Raw genomic sequence first — 14,326 nt, 5'->3', positions numbered from 1 at the left:
TAACCGGAGACCGTCTGGTAGCAAGGGGTCTGGAGAAGTCAGGGCTGGGGCTTTATTGCCCTCCGTCTGTAAGAGCTGTGGCAGGAATGCATTCTTGCTTTCCGATCAGGAGCCATAGATGTGTACATGGGACCCCTGGAAACCAGGAACCTCCAAATGGAGTCTTGGCTTGGAGTTTTTTTCTATTATGCCAGTTATGTATGCATATTTCTGCTGTGTAACCACAGTTACCAGCAGAGAGCTCTGAGGGTCTCACTCTGATCGGATGCAGATTGTCAGTCTTGCTGTTATCAATAAATAATGTTGACAAGCTGGTGCAGACTGCTTCAAACTCCCCCATCCCATGGTCACCCAGCAGCACAATTAGCTAATAGTTTTCATGCCTTGGCCAGGAGTCATTGCCCTATAGACAGGCTTCTCACTTAAACAGAATAGCTTGGGGCCAATTCTGGGCATACTACAATGAACTCTCCCAGAACAGATTACAATTCTAAATATGAAGTCAGGGAGTTTACCTGAAAAGTGACATTTAAGCCAAAATCTCAACGTAGTGGCAGAACTACGTTCAGATACTAGAACTATCTACAAATCTGAAGGCAGCTCCTCTCCCCACTCAGGCAGGGAGATCAGCAAGTGCAAAGGCCCTGAGGCAGGGTTGTATTCAGGGAAAAACAAAGGGGTCTCTGAGGTCAAGGTTGAATGAATGATGGGGAAACTTAGTAGATGATCTCAAATAGGTAAGTTACCGAAGCTGAGTGGAACTCTTGAATCACATGGTCTTTGCAATATTTTCAGACTCTGCCTTGCTTTCCCCTTCCTGTTGCCATGGACTATGTCAGCAGGAATTCTTAATGTAAGAGTCAATGGCTAGAATTCAAGAGGCTGGTATCTTTAATTTTTTTTAAAATCCGTATTTTATACCATGAAATGGAAATGGAACATTTCTTTTAATTAGGAATTCAGGCAACCAAAGTAGTATTAACAGTACCTGTTAACTCGGCTCTACATGGATCTCACAGATATTTTTATATCCCATTATAGTTGTAGCAAATATTCTGAAATATCTTTTATGCTCCTCACATCTTTGAAATTGCTGTAGTTATTAACCTGCTGCTAGATTACACATGACCATGATCTTCCTGTTTCCAGATCACATGGGGAAATGAATATTTTCACAAGTGGAGTTGTACTCAGAACATTCTAAGAGAATAGATTTGAAAGTTGCTAAGAGAGTAAATCTTTCTTTTTTCAAGATTTATTTATTTATTTGAGAGAGAGAGTGTGGGAGAGGGTAGGGTGTGGAGGGGCGGAAGGAGAGGGAGAGAATCTTAAGCTGACTCCCTGCCGTGTGGGGAACCCAACGCTAGGCTCAATCCCATGACCCTGAGATAGTGACCTGAGCCAAAATCAAGACACTTAACTGACTGAGCCACACGGCCTCCCCCTAAGAAAGTAAATCTCCCTAGGTTTTAAAGATTTAATTTACTTATTTATTTATTTATTTTTTTTTAGAGAACGATAGGGTATAATCAGGGGGAGGGAGAGGGACAAGCAGACTCTGTGTTTAGTACAGAGCATGGCACAGGGTATGGTCCTATGACTGACTCCAAGATCGTGACCTGAGCTGAAATCGAGAGTCAGCTGCCTAACTGAAAGAGCCACCCAGGTGCCCTACCCCCGACCTTTTTGAAAGGAAAGTAAATCGTAAAAGTACTCATCATGAGAAAGAAAAATCAAAGCTATGTACAGTAAGGATGATAGCTAGATTTATTGTGGTGATTATTTTGCAATCTATTCGAATAGTGAATCATTATATTCACCTGAAACTAATATAATATTATATGGCAATTATACTTCAAGAAAAGACCCCAACAGCATCGCTACAAAAGCAAATAAGTAGTAATAATAATAATAATAATAATAATGATGATAGCTTAGAATTCCTATTAAAAAAAGCTCTAGAGAATTCTGATGTCTTTGAGAGATTATCTTCCCCCTGGAAAATGAGCTATGGAAGTTTAATTTTGTTCACAAGAGTGTTACTCTGTGGATTTTCTTTTCAATACTGGTGACTGTTAAAACAAACAAAAAAATGATATTGATTGGATATTAAACCGGTCATGCCTTCCCTCTTCCCAAACACTACCTACAGTCCACGTTTTTTTGTTTTTGTTTTCTGGAGCAAAGCAACAATCACCTTCACACAAAAATATCTTTTGAAGACTCCTGTAACTTGCATACATGTATTGTTATTTTATTTGTCGTTAATTTAGGGGGATAACAAAAAAGCACTCGAGTCACCAGGCCATAAATGTATTCATTTTGCTTATTTGTTTTAGATTCATGGAGGTACACTTCATATCCAATTCACAGAACTTTACCAGCTGCAAAAAAAAAAAAAAAAAATGCTCAGCAAGAACATTTCCTATTAGCTGTTCCAAATAGATATGCAGGGTCTCCGGAATAACAGCTGGTATCTTGAGAAATTGAATTTTCCAGTGCCAGGTAGGGTTGATGAGGTATTAGCTCCTGAATGGAATATATCATATAAGATTTGACAAGCTTGAATTAATACCTAATGTTCTTGAAAGGGGTGGGAAATGATTGGAGAGCAATCAGGGAGCGTTCCCAAAGAGGCCCCAGACAACGTGTGAGCAGATAAATCCGAAAATGCACCCCATTAGCAGGTCACGGATGGCCTGGCCTCAGCTCGTTATGGCTGAGGGCCGAATGAAAGCTCCGGGAGGTGTGTGAACACAGCGGGGGGCCAGCACCTCTCCTGCTTCTTCCCTCCCAGGTAACCGGAAATTCATTGACAAGGCTTGGCAAGCCAGAGATGCTTTTGGCCCAGGGCTCCATTTCAATAAAGAACAAAAGGTCCACTCCGACTTGCCCCTCGGTTCTGTTTCGGTTGTGGGTCCGGGCTCACAGCAAGTCTGATGTCCCCCATTTCCCCCAACAGCCCCTTCTCCACCTAGCACTGTGCTATGGAATCTTCTGGAGTCCAGGGTGGGGGGGCTCCTTGACACCGGAGCGAGGGGGGATTTAGCCCCTTCCCCAGGGTCATTTGACCACATATGGAGATCTCTTTGGTTGTCAGAACTGGACACTGCTGGCGTCTACTGGGTAGAAGCCAGGGTTGTTGCTCTGTGCTCCCCACTCCCAACAAAGAACCCTGGTCCAGAATGTGAGCGGCAGCAAGGGTGCGAAACCCTGGTTTCAAGGATGGGGGGCACAGCTGCCTGGGAGAGTTAGGCTGACGGACAGCACGGGCTTGACACAGGAGCAGAGTGGCCGTGGAGAGAAGACCAGAGAAAGTGCACCATGCCGTCTGCCTGGACACATTTTCTAAAAACAGCTCTGTTCTGGACTTCTGATTGTGGCACAGAAATCACTCATTTCTGTCCTGCTTTCATGTTTCCTGTGGACAAAACGGGGCAGCCCAGACCAGGGAGGGCTCCGGCAACACTCCGGCAACCCCCTGGTAACCACCCCCAGAAAAGCCTCCGCCCTGGGGTCTCCGTGGTTCAGTGACTCATACTGAAACAGCAATACAGTATCAATGAATATTGGTCTATCCTGTATCAGTCATAATATATCCTGCATAGTGAGATATGTCATCCTTCTCCAAATGAGTATTATTTTTAGCTCCTGCTCAAAGAAAGAACTTAAGTGCAGTCATACCTCATATGGTGACAGATGGGCTTTCAAGCCCTGTTCCAACCCTGCCCCAACGGGGGCTCAGAGACACTCTGTCCAACCCCACGGAGAAGAAAGGCCATGGAGGGATGCTGGAAATGGTGGCAGAGACATAAGGAAGCACGTTTTCCTTCAGCTGTGGGACATGGGGATGAGACTCAGGCCAGGCCGACTGAGAAGCAGGGCAAACTGGTAATGAGTGCCATCCTTGATGGGCAAGGACAACCCTCTGGCAAGGACGATCCTGAGGGTCCCCTCCTGTGATCCCTTTCCTGCCACAGAATCTGTCACCCAGCTATTCGGCCATCTTGGGGTCGGCTGGCTGCTCACTCTTCCTGCTCTGATATTTGCTGGTGAAAGCCTAAACTGTTTCCTAGCAATGTATTTAGAGATTCTGGGAAACAGAAAAGTCCTCAAGGCACCAAGAAATTGCTTTTGGAGCTCAGAGGGGCGTTCAGAGAACCCCTTCAATCACCCCGTAGGGCGTCACCGTCTCTGTTCCCCGAAGCCACACAGCTTTCTCGTGTCCTGCACTCCCCCTCTCTTTGATGTGGGAAGCCCTGGGTGCCCTTATCCAGTCCCATAGCTGTCAATGTCGCCTTTTTACCAATACCCCCGAACAAGTACTAGGAAGTGACTCTCTGATTGGGGCATCACTGATTCATAACCAAGCAGTAGCTCAGCTTTGAGTTTGAAATTTGACTGTGGTGGCTGAAAGAAAAATGGTAGGTGAGGAAGTCAATAGAGATGGCCACTCTTTCAAGAAGCAACCAGCGATGAAGTTCAGGGCAAGGGAAGGTTGTGACCGATCTCTTTAGGAAGATGGCGCTTGATACAAGCATCATATCCACGGGGCCTGCCTCTGATTTCAGAGGCAGCCCAGATGGACAGTCTAGATTTGCAGGAAGCTGAGTAGGCCTTTGTACAAGCACAGCCCAGAAATAAGAGGCAAGTACCCTCACCACAAGGGAAGGAAGCTAGTGTGTAAGTGCGCCAACGTCCCACTGGTAGGGTGGTCATTTTTTCCAGCTTCTCTTGCAGAATGGAGCCCCCATTTCACACAGTGGAGACTTCAGTAAGGTGCCTTGATGTTGGCTTTTCCTCCTTCCCTGTCCCACTCTTCTCACTCACTCATTCATTCCTGATTATTTTTTTAAAAGATTTTATTTATTTATTTGACAGAGATCACAAGTAGGCAGAGAGGCAGGCAGAGAGAGAGGAGGAAGCAGGCTCCCTACTGAGCAGAGAGCCTGATGCGGGGCTCAATCCTAGGACCCCAGGACCATGACCTGAGCCGAAGGCAGAGGCCCCAACCCACTGAGCCACCCAGGCGCCCCTCATTCCCGATTATTATTGCCTGATGTTCTTGCTCAGAGCTTGTCATCACCAGCACTGAGCAAACTCTTGGCTCTGCTGGGGTTTAAATAAAGACCATTTCCCTCAGTGTCCCGCCCAAATGGAGCTGCAGCATCTTTTTGTGTCCAGTGATCCTATCAACAGATTCCTTCCAGAACATTCCAGTTTACAGTGTCATGAAACAGCAGCTCCCTGGTGCCTTTCTCACTGTTACCAACTGTCCATCTCATTGGGAAGAGTCACCCAGAGTAGGTCTCTCTCTTTCGTTTTAAGTCACTAAGTCCAAAGATTTCACGTCTCTCATGCTCCTCAGAGTGAAGGGGCTCAGATAACGAGTTCTGACTTTTCTGTCACTATGTCTGCTCATTTTATCATTGCTCTCCAGGGGTCTGGGCTTTGGATTTGCTTCGGGATCTCTATCAGTGTAAAAGACTCTTGATCTTATATTTTTGGTGACCAGGACTCCCTGGAATAGCCCGGTCTGACAAGAATATTCTTAGTGTATGGATCAACTCTGGTCAGATTTCCCACTGGTAACATTTTCAAGGCAGCTGGAGGACACCTGAGATTTCTGGTCCTGAGCTTCCCAAGAAGTCTGTGGCTCACCTTTAGGGCCCAACATGCTCCCAGAAGCTTGCAGAGGGCTGGAGTAGACAGAAAATGGATGGACTAGATGATTCACTTCGGCAGGTGCAGCTCATCTTCCTGTCTTTGGATAGCTCCTTCTGGTTTATAGGGTTGTTTTTTTGTTTTGTTTTGTTTTTAGTTTTTGTTTTTGTTTTTAAATTTCTTTTCAGTGTAACAGAATTCATTGTTTATGCACCACACCCAGTGCTCCATGCAATCCGTGCCCTCCATAATACCCTTCACCTGGTACCCCAACCTCCCCCCGCCTCGCCCCTCCGAAACCCTCAGATTGTTTCTCAGAGTCCACAGTCTCTCATGGTTCATCTCCCCTTCCAATTTCCTTAACTCCCTTCTCCTCTCCAACTCCCCATGTCCTCCATGCTATTTGTTATGCTCCACAAATAAGTGAAACCATACGATAATTGACTCTCTCTGCTTGACTTATTTCACTCAGCATCATCTCTTCCAGTCCCATCCATGTTGCTACAAAAGTTGGGTATCTTTCTGGTGAAGGAATAATACTCCATAGTGTATATGGACCACATCTTCCTTATCCATTCGTCTGTTGAAGGGCATCTTGGTTCTTTCCACAATTTGGCAACCATGGCCATTGCTGCTGTGAACATTGGGGCACAGATGGCCCTTCTTTTCACTACGTCTGTATCTTTAGAGTAAATACCCAGTAGTGCAATGGCAGGGTCATAGGGAAGCTCTATTTTTAACTTCTTAAGGAATCTCCACACTGTTCTCCAAATTGGCTGCACCAAATTGCATTCCCACCAATAGCGTAAGGGAGTTCCCCTTTCTCCACATCCTCTCCAACACACTTTGTTTCCTGTCTTGCTAATTTTGGCCATACTAACTGGTGTAAGGTGGTATCTCAATGTGGTTTTAATTTGAATCTCCCTGAGGGCTAGTGATGATGAACATTTTTTCATGTGTCTGTTAGCCATTTGTATGTCTTCATTGGAGAAATGTCTGTTCTTGTCTTCTGCCCATTTTTTGACATGATTATCTGTTTTGTGTGTGTTGAGTTTGAGAAGTTCTTTATAGATCCTGGATATCAGCCTTTTGTCTGTACTGTCATTTGCAAATATCTTCTCCCATCCCCTGGGTTGCCTCTTTGTTTTGTTGACTGTTTCCTTTGCTATGCAGAAGCTTTTGATCTTGATAGAGTCCCAAAAGTTCATTTTCGCTTTTGTTTCCTTTGCCTTTGGAGACATACCTTGAAAGAAGTTGCTGTGGTTTGTAGGTTTAAGGCCACTCTCAATGGGTGTTAAAAAAAACATTAAACAAATTCTTCTCTTTGAGTATAGCTGACATGCAATGTTACATTAGTTTCAGGCATACGATGTAGTGATTCAACTTCTCTACACATTACGCTGTGTTCACCCCAGGTGTAGCTCCCATCTGTCACCATGTGTCGCAATTACAATACCACTGACTACATTCCCTATGCTGGTAACTTTCATCCCTGAGACTTATTCATTCCGTAACTAGAAATTGTACCTTCCGCTGCCCTTCACTCATTTCGCTCAGTATCCTCCCTCTTCCCCTCTGGCAACCATCAGCTTATTCCCTGGATTTATAGGTCCGATTTTGCTTTTGGTTTGTTTATTCATTTTTTTTTTTAAATCCATCTATGAGTGAAATTATGTGGTCTTGTCTTTCTCAGTCTGACTTACTTCACTTAGCAGAATACCTTCTGGGTCCATCCTTGTTGTTGCAAATGGCAAGGTCTAACCTTTTTTATAGATACATAATATTACATTGTATATGTTTATATGTTTATATATGTGTATATATATACGCACATGCCATGTCATATACATACCGTATATATATACCTGTGTGTGTGTGTGTGTGTGTACCATATCTTCCTTACCCATTTGTCTATCAATGGACAATAGGTGGTTTCCATATTTTGGCTATCATAAATAATGCTGCAATAAACATAGAGGTGCATGCATCTTTTCAAATTAGTGTTTTTGTTTTCTTTGGGTAGATACCCCCATAGTGGAATTATTGGGTCATATGCTATTTCTATTTTTAATGTTTTGAGGAAACTCCATACTGAAAAACATTTGTTTTCATGAGCTGCATGAAATAGAGACTGATTACATTTTCTTCAAAATCTTCTGCTCTCTGTGCACATGTTAGACCACTTGTCCCCACTCCCTGAAGTTAACTGTGGCTATGTGACCGAGCATGACCTGCGGAATATAGGCAGACGTGGAAAATGCCACCTCCAGCCCCAACTCATAAAAACCTCCATTGTGGTCCTCCGTACTCCTCTTCTGGTAGGTTGGAATGGAGGGCACCGTGTGGAGGGCATTTTGGGAGTGACACCTTAAAGATCATGCGTCTAGTCGATGCAATGCAGAACTGGGCATTGCGCAGACTTGAATGATGCTGGAGGGATTCTGCAATGGGAGAAAGGACAGAAGGGAATTCCTTGTGAATGTTTTCCTCCCTCACCCATGTATCCCATTGGGACCTGGAGGCTGTGTCACACATTCAAGTCTCTGAGCTTTGCACATGAGAGGGTTTCATTCAGTGGAGTGGGGCAGAGGCCCAGGAATATGCATTTTAATTGGCAGCCTACCAGATTTGGATGCAGGTAGACCAGGAAGACTATTTGGAGAAACGGGGCGAACACGGTCTCTCGCAGTGCTAAGGGGATGTTTGTCCAAGGAATAATGAAATGAACGAAGAGCAGGAGAAGGGAGAGCGAAAATGAGATTGCAAGTGGGGAGACGTGAAAGAAGAAGGAAACAGCTGGGGAGAATCTAGCCCTGAGGCGCACGAGAAGATGGGGACGTTTTGTCACAGGTGGCCGGGGCTGATGATGGCAGACGAGGCATATGGAGTGTGCTCCTGAGCTTGCCAGCCCTCGTGTCCCCAGGGGAAGCCCTCTGTCTGGAGGAGCCTGCTTTTTATCAGGCATTTTATGTACCTCCTGCTGTCGCTGTCCTCTGACAAGCTGCTCTTCTGCTAGACGCATTTTCATGGCTAATGGCACTGACGTTTTTGGAGATTCTGGGGGCAACAGAACACAGGGAACACTGTGGATAGATTGAAATCAGTCACCACATGCCAGCCTTTGCTCATTTGCGGCACAAATTTAATTTAAGCCAAAGAGATAAGATCTCTCTTGTCCTGCAGCCTTCTCCTTGCTTTCCTGACACCCAGGTAATAAATTCGATTTGCGGAAATAAATACCACTCTGTCCCTCAGGGGGCTGGAAGAAAATCCACCCAGGGCTCATCCTGTGCTCATGGCAAGCAGGGTCAGGCAGAGAGCAAGGGGGTTAAGCTGGCAAGGGGACAAAGGGGTCAGGATGGAATGCACCTTGAGTGGTGTGAGCAGATGTCCCTCTGAGACCGGAAATGGCAGAGACAAGTGACAGAATGTGAGGCTGCAGACCATGGACAGGGCATGCTTGGGGGAGTGTCCACCCCAGGAGGCTGCTGGACCATAGGCGAGGGCTGGACCACACTCACCTTTCCGATCGGACTGTCTGAAGATTCCACATCCTCCGGCACTGTCCTCATCAGCTCCTTTCAAAATCAGTGAAGTGCCTTATGTCCAAAGGTCACCAGTTGGTCATTTCTACTGTATCTTCAAGAGTTTGAGGTATGCTGTGCCTGGTTGAACAGTCCTCCAGGAATGTCATTTAGAATTAATCTCCATTCCTTAAAACATCAGGATAGAAATAATGTCACTCGAATGTCACATGAGTCCATTATAAAAAGAGCTCCTGTGTATGAAGAACTTAATGTGTGGCTCACATTGTGCAGAGAACCGGTTCTAATGGTGACCTCTCGAGACCAATTTCTTGACTCTATGAGGTTCAAGTCAAGGCAACTGGGTCTTAGAAAAGGAAGAAATAGGTCCACATTCTCAAAGCAGCAAAGCCAACATTCAAACCTAAGCATGAAGGTAATTGTTTTAGTATCAACGTATTAGAAAAATTACATAATGCTAAGTGAAATTATCCAGACAGAAAAAGACAAATACTGTGTAATCTTTTATATGTTGAATCCTAAAAAAAAAAAAAGCCAAATTCATAGAAATAGAGAGTAGTATGGTAGCCACAAGGGCCTGGGGGTGGAGGAGATGGGGAGATGCTGGCCAGAGGCTTGTAAGCCCACAGTTGTAAGATGGGAGTCTGCAGATCTAATACACACCACGGTGACTCTAGTTAATAATACAATGTTGTGTATTTGAAAGTTGCTAAGACTTTGTGCAGGTATGCTCAGCACACACACACACACACACACACACACACACAAATGGTAACTATGCGAGGTGATGAGTGCATTAACTAACTTGATTGGGGGAGATATAATGAATCTTTAGACACATCATATCCACTAATCTTGCCAAAAGGAAAAAAATCACCATATTTTGCCCTTTAAATATATCCAATTTCCTTTGTTAGTTATACCTCAGTAAAGCTGAAAAAATTAAATGTAAACTCTTAAAAACATCTTTTCAGCCAACTTTTATTGGGGGAGATATAATGAACCCTTAGACACATCATATTCATCAATCTTACCAAAAGCCCCATGGAGTAAGCATCGTGGTCATCACATGGAGATGAAGGAAAGAAGGGGTAGACAGATCAGATGACTTGCCCAAGATCAGACAACTCTTAAGTAAGACAGAGCTGTGATATGTTGATCCCAAGTATCTCCAGCTAGGTGTTTAACAGCTCTTCTCTGTGGACTGTCCTGTGAGTCAGGCTGCCATTGGGAGTCCCAAATGCTGATATCCAGTCTCTACTGTTCCAACCTGTCAGCTGGTTCTAGGCATTGCCGAGGGAGGGTATCCTTTATTATTTAACATGCCAGTTTCTAAGCTGTTGATACTGCAGGAGTTACGAGGCTTTGGGGAGACAGTGTAAGGGGCCTGGGAGATTAATTTTTTTACTTTATTATTTTTATTAACATATAATGTATTATTTGCTTCAGGGGTACAGATCTGTGAATCATCAGGCTTACACATTTCATGGCACTCACCATAGCACATACCCTCCCCAGTGTCCATCGCCCAGCCACCCTATCCCTACCCCCCACCCACCAGCAACCCTCAGTTTGTTTTGTGAGTTTAAGAATCTCTTACGGTTTGTCTCCCTCCCAATCACATCTTGTTTCATTTTTTCCTTCCTGACCCCACAAACCCCCCTGCCCTGCCTCTCAAATTCCTCATATCAGGGAGATCATGTGATAATTGTCATTCTCTGATTGACTTATTTCGCTTAGCATAATACCCTCCAGTTCTATTGTATATGTAGACCATATCTTCTTTATCCATTCATCTGCTGATGGACATCTAGGTTCTTTCCATAGTTTGGGTACTGGGGACATTGCTGCTATAAACATTCAGGTGCACGTGCCCCTTCAGATCCCGACATTTGTCTCTTCAGGGTAAATACCCAGTTGTGCAATTGCTGGGTCATAGGGTAGCTCTATTTTCAGCAGAGTTGCGCAGCGGAAGCGTGCTGGGCCCATAGGGTAGCTCTATTTTCAACTTTTTGAAGAACCTCCATGCTGTTTTCCAGAGTGGCTGCACCAGCTTGCATTCCCACCAACAGTGTAGGAGGGTTCCCTTTCTCTGATTCTCGCCAACATCTGTCATTTCCTGACTTGTTAATTTTAGCCATTCTGACTGGTGTGAGGTGATATCTCACTGTGGTTTTGATTCGCGTTTCCTTGATGCCAAGTGATGTTGAGCACTTTTTCATGTGTCTGTTGGCCATCTGGATGTCTTCTTTGCAGAAATGTCTGCTCATATGTTCTGCCCATTTCTTTTTTTTTTTTTTTTTTTTTTTTTTTAAAGATTTTATTTATTTATTCGACAGAGAGAGATCACAAGTAGGCAGAGAGGCAGGCAGAGAGAGAGGAGGAAGCAGGCTCCCTGCTGAGCAGAGAGCCCGATGCGGGACTCGATCCCAGGACCCTGAGATCATGACCTGAGCCGAAGGCAGCGGCTTAACCCACTGAGCCACCCAGGCGCCCTGTTCTGCCCATTTCTTGACTGGATTATTTGTTCTTTGGGTGTTAAGTTTGACAAGTTCTTTATAGACTTTGGATACTAGCTCTTTATCTGATATGTCATTTGCGAATATCTTCTCCCATTCTGTCAGTTGTCTTTTGGTTTTGTTGACTGTTTCCTTTGCTGTGCAAAAGCTTTTGATCTTGATGAAGTCCCAGTAGTTCATTTTTGCACTTGCTTCTCTTGCCTTTGGCGATGTTTCTAGGAAGAAGTTGCTGCAGCTGAGGTCAAAAACGTTGCTGCCTGTGTTCTTCTCAAGGATTTGGATGGATTCCTGTCTCACACTGAGGTCTTTCATCCATTTTGCGTCTATTTTTGTGTGTGGTATAAGGAAATGGTCCAGCTTCATTCTTCTGCATGTGGCTGTCCAATTTTCCCAAAACCATTTGTTGAAGAGACTGTCTTTTTTCCATTGGACATTCTTTCTTACTTTGTTGAAGATTAGTTGACCATGGAGTTGAGGGTCCATTTTGGGCTCTCTATTCTGTTCCATGGATCTATGTATCTGTTTTTGTGCCAGTCCCATACTGTCCTGATGATGATAGCTTTGTAATAGAGCTTGAAGTCTGGAATTGTGTAGCCACCAACTTTGACTTTCTTTTTGAACATTCCTCTGGCTATTTAGGGTCTTTTCTGGTTCTATATAAATTTTAGGATTATTTGTTCCATTTCTTTGGAAAAAACTGATGGTATTTCAATGGGGATTGCATTAAATGTGTACATTGCTTGTGAAGCATAGACATTTTCACAGTATTAATTCTTCCAGTACATGAGCATGGAACGTTTTTCCATTTCTTTGTATCTTCCTCAATTTCTTTCATGAGTACTTTATAGTTTTCTGAGAACAGATTCTTTGCCTCTTTGGTTAGGTTTACTCCTAGGTATCTTATGGTTTTGGGTGCAATTGTAATTGGGATCAACTCTTTAATTTCACTTTCTTCTGTCTTGCTATTGGTGTATAGAAATGCAAGTGATTTCTGTGCATTGATTTTATATCCTGATACTTTACTGAATTCCTGTATGACTTCTAGCAGTTTTGGAGTGGAGTCTTTTGGGTTTTTCACATAAAATATCATGTCATCTACAGAGTGAGAGTTTGACTTCTTGTTTGCTGATTCAGATGACTTTTATTTCTTTTTTTGTTGTCTGACTCCCGAGGCTAGGACTGAGAGCACTATGTTGAATAGCAATAGTGATAGTGGACATGACCTTAGGGGAAAAGCTCTCAGTTTTTCCCCATTGAGAATGATATTTGCTGTGGGTTTCTCATAGATGGCTTTGATGATATTGAGGTATGTACCCTCTGTCCCTACACTTTGAAGAGTTTTGTCTAAGATTGTATTTATTTGTCAGAGAGAGAGAGAAAGAGAGAACACACAAGCAGACAGAGTGGCAGGCAGAGGTGGAAAGAGAAGCAGGCTCCCTGCAGAGCAAGGAGCACAATGTGGGGCTCAATCCCAGGACCCTGGGATCATGACCTGAGCCAAAGGCAGCAGCTCAACTGACTGAGCCATCCAGGCATCCCTGAAGAGTTTTGATCAAGAAATAAATGCTGTACTTTGTCAAAAGCTTTTTCAGCATCTATTGAGAGTATCATATGGTTCTCGTTCTTTCTCTCATTAATGTATCGTATCACATTGATTGATTTATGGATGTCGAACCAACCTTGCAGCACAGGAATAAACCCCATTTGGTCGTGGTGAATAATCCTTGTAATGTACTGTTGGATCTTATTGGCTAGTATTTTGGTGAGAATTTCTGCATCTGTGTTCATCAAGGATATTGGTCTGTAATTCTCCTTTTCGATGGGGTTTTTGGTTTTGGGATCAAGGTAATGCTGGCCTCATAAAAACTGGGTTTGGAAGTTTTCCTTCCATTTCTATTTTTTGGAACACTTTCAGGAGAATAGGTATTGGTTCTTCTTCAAATGTTTGGTAGAATTCCCCTGGGAAGCCATCTGGCCCTGGGCTCTTGTTTGTTGGGAGATTTTTGATGACTGCTTCAATCTCCTTACTCGTTATGGGTGTGTTCAGGTTTTCTATTTCTTCCTGGTTCAGTTTTGGTAGCTTTTATATCTCTAGGAATGCATCCATTTGTTCCAGATCGTTAAATTTGCTGGTGTATAGTTGCTCATAGTATATTCTTCTAATTGTATTTCTTTGGTGGGTGAGATCTATCCTCTTTCATTCATGATTTTATTTATTTGGGTCCTGTTTTCTTTTTGATAAGTCTGGCCAGGGGTTTATCAATCTTAATTCTTTCCAAAAAACCAGATCCTAGTTTTGTTGATTTGTTCTACCATTCTTTTGGTTTCTATTTCATTGATTTCTGCTCTGATCTTGATTATTTCTCTTTTCCTTCTGGGTTTAGGCTTTCTTTGCTGTTCTTTCTGCAGCTGCTTTAGGTGTAGGGTTAGGTTGCATACTTGAGATTTTTCTTGTTTCTTGAGAAAGGCTTGTATCACTATATATTTTCCTCTAAGGACCACCTTTGCTGTGTCCCACAGATTTTGAACAGTTGTGTTTTCATTTTCATTTGTTCCCATGAAGTTTTTTCAATTCTTCTTTAATTTCTTAGTTGACCC

The sequence above is a fragment of the Mustela lutreola genome, chromosome X (genome assembly GCF_030435805.1).
Source record: "Mustela lutreola isolate mMusLut2 chromosome X, mMusLut2.pri, whole genome shotgun sequence".
NCBI classification, from domain to species: domain Eukaryota; kingdom Metazoa; phylum Chordata; class Mammalia; order Carnivora; family Mustelidae; genus Mustela; species Mustela lutreola.
Note: the sequence above shows the minus strand (reverse complement) of the source record.